This window comes from Ictidomys tridecemlineatus, chromosome 3 (assembly GCF_052094955.1).
Source record: "Ictidomys tridecemlineatus isolate mIctTri1 chromosome 3, mIctTri1.hap1, whole genome shotgun sequence".
NCBI lineage: Eukaryota > Metazoa > Chordata > Mammalia > Rodentia > Sciuridae > Ictidomys > Ictidomys tridecemlineatus.
The window spans coordinates 57,513,317-57,519,532 of NC_135479.1; positions in this window are offsets into that span (position 1 = coordinate 57,513,317).

Here is a 6,216-nt window from a genome sequence, read left to right on the forward strand (position 1 = left end):
TGTGGTGCAGACGGCACAGGGCTGGGATTCAGTGAGGAGGAATGACTGGGAGGTTTTAGCCACCTGCCTTTTGGATGTGCATGAGGGGTGTGTTGACTTTCCATTCTGTAATGACTGCCTTGGATTCTGATCCCCACACCTCTCTCCCCACTCTTAGGACCTCACCCCTGAGCTGTAGGCTCAGCTTAGTAACTGTGACCATGAAGTCTGAGTCATAAAGGACTTAAGGAATCACATTTCATCTTCTCTCCTTTGTCCCATAACTGATTTCATTATGGCTCTGCTCCTTGAAACCAAGCTTCTGGCATTCTCCTCCTCTACCTCCACCTCTTATATAAATTCATCATGATCAACTTTGCTTCTTATATTCCTGAATGGTATCCCAGCCCCTGGAGATGAAGACAGACCCTGTTTTCATGCATCTGATCCTGAACTCCAAGCTTAAATTTGAGGTCCACTTATCAGCTAAGAGTCTTCTGGGGACTCTCATTCCTTCCTTTGGCCTTATGTGGTCCTCTTACCAATTCCTCAGTCATTGAGATCTGCAGAGATGTTGGGACACTCATGTGCTACCTCTCCTTGCTCAGTGCTGCTATCTGTTGTCCACTGCTACCTGCCGGAGCCCCAACCTACCTACAGCCATTATATACTAGACTCGTTCAAGACCAAATGTTACCCTGGCCTCCTCCTATTGAGTTGGTTTCCAACTGACTGCTCCAAGTAGGTAAATCTTTCCATCCTCAGGTATCAGCTCCCAATGGCCTGACCAACCTCCACAAGAGCCAACATCTGGTTTAGACAGATTCAGTTATATTAATTTTTTTTAAGTACATGCTACAGAATATTGGTTCAACCCTGTTAGTAGTCATAATGTACATAAAATGTTCTATAGCCAACTCTGTTTTGAGGAATATATGTCCAACAGCTAAACAAGAGTCTTTACGAGAGGCTTTCACAGAGCATTTACTATATAATTTACACTAACAATATCTAAGGAGGGTTAGAGCACTCTGTGACCATGTTTTATGTGGATTATGTTATTGAAATTAATGATCCATGTGTTAGTCCACTTTCTGTTACTGTGACAAAATACCTGAGACTGGGGCTGAGGATGTGGCTCAAGCAGTAGCACGCTCACCTGGTGTGCGTGCGGACCGGGTTCGATCCTCAGCACCACATACAAACAAAGATGTTGTGTCTGCCAAAAACTAAAAAATAAATATTAAAATTCTCTCTCTCTCTCTCTCTCTCTCTCTCTCTCTCTCTCTCTCTCTCTCTCTCTCTCTCTCTCTCCCTCTTTAAAAAAATATTTTAAAAAATACCTGAGACAATCAATGTGTATAAAGGAAAGATTTATTTTGCTTCTTGGTTTCAGAGGTTTCAGTCCATGGTTCGTTGATACCATTGCTTTGGGGACTGTGGTGAGTCAGAACATCATGACAGTAAGTATGTGATAGAGCAAAGTTGACAGCCAGGGAGCAAGAGAGAGAGAGGAAGGAGTCACGGTCCCAATATCCTTTTCAAGGTCACATCCCAATTTAATTTTATGTATTTAATTTTATTTAATTTTATTCCATGAAACCTCACTTTCTAAGTTTCTACCACCTCACAATAGTGTCATAGGCTGGTAACCAAGTCTTTAACACATGGACTTTGGGGAACACTTAAGATCCGAACAATAATATCCATGAAACAGAGTTGGGAAATGCTAAATCGCATTGTCCAGGTGCCAGTGCTTTGTTAACTTTGACTTCAATGACATCAGCAAGAACAATACCCTACCTTTGAAAAGCATTCATGCCTTCCCATGTCCAAATATATGTCCAAATGCAGCCCTATTCACAATACAGTGGAACCACATGAGCTGTTTTTACCTGCACCTTGTCCCTTGTCCTTGTTCACTAGTTGTTTGACTCTAAAAATTGTTAAACTTATCCACATCACCATTTCTACTTCTCCTTCATAGAGTACTTGATATATAAATGTGTAGAATATTGTTGTTATTATTATTATTCAATAACAGCAATAACATATTTATTTAGCATTTTCTATCCACTGATCATCATCTTAATTACTCTGCCTATATTGTCTCCATTAAAGATCATATGATATACATCTAATCATTAATCTCCTTTTATAGAGGAGGCACAAAACAGCTAAATTCCACAAGATAATAATGCTAAACTGAGATTCAAACCAAGGTAATATAGATACCACCAGACTTAGTACTCTCAATCCCAATGCTTTAATTTGTTCATTCACTGAACAGGTATTTAGTGAGCACCAGATCATGTTATAAAATCTAGAGATACAGCAATAAATACACAGACATTCCTACCCTCACAGAGCTTATATTCTAGTGGAAGGAATAAGCATTCATCAAATAAGCAGAAGCCTTGTGACGATAAGTGAAATGGAGACTAGTAAAGCCAAGTACGAGATGCAGGAGTCTGGGAACCGGGGGCTGTCTTCAGCATCCTGACTAGGGAGGGCCCATGTGATGGAAGATACCATTTGAGACTAAAGAAGACTTAGAATGGAAGAAAGAGTTCCAAGCAGAAGAAACAGCAAAAGCTAAGGCAGAAGCACATTTGAATCGTTCAGAAAATGCAAGAAGATCAGCATAAGTAGAGCAGAGCAGGTGAGAGGGAGAGGGGTTGGCAAGAGTGTGGAAGAGTGAGTGAGTCATGGGGGTGGCCATGTGGGACATGTCAACTCTAATCAAGGATATAGTTTTACCTTGAGAGTAAAAAAAGACCAGTTTCCATGACCCGGGCAAGAAATAATGTTCACCTAGGCATTAGCAGTGGAGGTAAGGTGATAAGGCTGGGTTCTGGAAAGATTAGGAAAAGAAGCCCAGCAGAATCTCCTAGCAGATTTTGAACATGGGATACAAGAGAAGGAAAGGAGTCCAGGTTATTGCCAAGGTATTTTCACCTGAGAAACTGGAAGGATGGAGTCATCCTTCACCCAAATGGGGGTAGACTGATGGAAGAAGGGCAGTTTTGTAGAGGCAAACGCTCTGTCTTGGACAGTGCATACCAATCAGTCCTGCTTCCATTTCAAGCTGGTGCTTATCTCTGCCTGTGAACCTGTCTGTGATCTCTCGAGAGAAACTAAGAATGAGATAATTCAATATGGCCCTGAAGTTTCAAACTCGCTTCAAGACTCTGCTGAAGTTTTTTGGCATTTCAAAAGGACAAAAGGACTCAAGAGCATAATGTATGAGTCAGGTTCTCCAGAGACACAGAATCTATAGGAGACAGAGGATAGGGAGGGAGGGAGGTAGACAGACAGACGAGAAACTTATTAGGGGAATTGTTACAAGATTATTGAGACTGAGGTGTCCTATGACAGACCGTCCACAGGCTAAAGAACTTCAAATAGACTGGTCTTGTAGTTTGGGTGTAGAATGTCACTCAAAGGCCCACATGTTAAAGATTCGGTCCTCAGTTTGATGCTATTGAAAGATTTTGTATCCTTTAAGAGGTGGAGCCTAGTGGGAGGTCTTTAGGTCATTGGGGGTGGGGTTTAAGGGGACAGTGCCTGCTTCTCTCTCTCTCTCTCCCCCTTGTTCCTTCTCTTTCTCTCTCTCCCCATTCATGATGTAAACAATTTACTATGCCATATGCTTCCCACCATGATATGCCATCTCACCATAGGCCGAAAACAGCAGGGGCAATCAATCGTAGACTGAAACCTCCAGAACTATGAGGCAAAATCAATCTTCTCTCAGGTCATTTATCTAGCATTTGCTACACCCATAGAAAATTACTCAGACTGTTGGAATGTAGAGCCGACATGTCTCCACCCTACCTTCTTAGTCTTATCACTTCCACCCCTGCCCCCAAGATGGCTCTTAGCACGACAGTTATCTTGCCTTTATTTTACTGTGATAATGAGAACTGGAATTTTTGGAGAGTCAAGTCTCGTCTCGGTCTCTACAGAGAATCATTCAGTGTCTTGACAATCTATTACCTGATGTCATCTTTAAAATATCCCTGTACAGATAGGCATCATTCTTGAGGCTGGAGGAGTTTGACAATGTGAACTCAACTGAAATACACTATTCATGGGGCCTCTCTGGGTAGGAATGTCCAGATTTGCCCTCTTCTTTTGGTTGGGTCTTAGTTGAGGGGATGGCGAAAGGATCGGATAGGCTGTGGCTTTTGTCCTCTGGGAAAAAGAGCAGGAGCAGAGGCCAAATATGAAGCCCTGTGAGCTCTTGGATCTCTTCTATCTCTTGAACCAGTCACATCTTTGGCAACAGGATTTATTTCATTTTAGCAGAAATCCCAAGGGACCGATGATTTCTCTAGGTTCCTAAGTACTTGACATTTAGTAAGTCATAAACTGGGTTCTGAGCATTCTCTCTCCTATCTAGGGAAAGTTTCCATCGCTGAGCTGTCAAACTAGGCTACTTTAGCCAAGATACTATCAACGGAGCAAACCCCGAGAGCACTCATTTGGCTAAGGAGGAGGCTCATAGCGATCTTTTCTTGAAACCCCAACCCAGGATTAAGAAAGAGTCAAACAATGAAGGCTAGGTTGGCCCCCAAAACTCATGCCTGGCACTCAGCTCTGCCTGTGCTGCTATGAGTGAGGAAAGAGAAGGCACCGCTCCCCCTGACATCACTTAGTATGTAGGTGCAATTTCCAAGGAGTAACACACCTCCTGTGTCAGAGCTGAGAAACAATGGTCTCCTTGTTCTCCTTCTTCCATCCATTTGCCTAATGTATATAAAGGCTTATGTGTCCTGCAGGTTCTCTGTGCCATCTCCATAATCCCTCCACAGGATTTAGCCAAGAAGCACGGGCTTCCTCTTCCTATTTCCTCCCCTAATCCTGGGGCCTGTTGATGGCACGCTCCAGCCAAACAGCAGGCTGGGTCTGGATCTTCCATTTCCCACCTACATCTGGAATCCCGTCAATTCTTTAATGAGCTGGTACAGAGGAAATTATACTGTTTGCTCTCCTCTCTGTCTGCGTCTCCTCTATTTGGCCTTCTGAATACTTTGATCGTCTCAGGAACAAGAGTAACAGATGTAACTCTAACGTGGGCACTGAGCTCACATACCAGCTGTACTGTTAGCTATTTAATACTTTAAAAAAAATCTCCTCCAGTGTTTTATAGATGCAGAAAGATGTTTTTAATAGGAAATGAATGGATAATGCAGGAAAGGGGTGCACACACACACACACACAAAAAAAAAAAAAACAGAAAGGGCCATGTCCCCATAGAAATAAAAGTTTGAAGGAACAGTGCAGTCAATTGTCTCTTGATGGTAAGGCTCTGACTTTCGGATCCCGATAGAAATGAAGAGTTGGTTTGGAGAGTTGGTTCTCAGTGCTTCTCCCTCCCAGCTTCAAGAGGATCCAACTTTAGAGCAAGACATTTCCTTCGTTTCTTTTCAATGACAAATTCAGCTTGTCTGATGTGTGCAAGTCCATCCAAAGATGCCTCACAACCTGTTAATGTCCCAAGTTTGTTCCCTATACATTTCTTTGATACGATGGAGAAGAACCGTTAGTGCAAAGCTTTATACTTCTGTTAGGTGGTTTATGGGGTTGAATCCATCTAACACTCTTATCAAACAAATAATATCATTGCCTTTCCTTATGAAAAGAAACCAAGGAGCCCAGAAATGAAATATTAACCAGAACAGGCAATGGTATGTGGTGGCTGGCTTGTACCACTTGGCAGGAGAGTGGGCGGTACACTTCTCTTCCCAAATCCACCCTTAATGATGTTGAGTCATTAGCTTGGAATCACCCATCCTGAGAGTATTGACACTACGGAGATCATAAAATGCTACAAAGAGGGGATTTCTTTTTCTTTCTCTTTTGTTTGTTTGTTGAGAGCCAATTATTTAACATTTCACACAACTGAAAACAGGATTAAAAACTGAGTCTTTTAGATACAGCACTAAATGCCTTCTTGGAGACTGATCTTTAACAGGCTGAGACTCTGCCTAACCATTTGGTCATCTAGCTAGTACTTTACCATCCTTCCAAAATGACTTCTCTGAGTACCTCATAGTTTTATGTTCATGGGCACCACTCCCAACCGCGGCCGGCTTTGCACTCTCTTCACAATTTGCGCCAAGCCCATATACCACCTGTACTATTAGCCAGTTAAGAGTTTTCTTTAAATCACCTCTTTTAATTTAAACATTCATAAAGATGTTTTTAAAAGGAAAACCAATGGATGGCAGG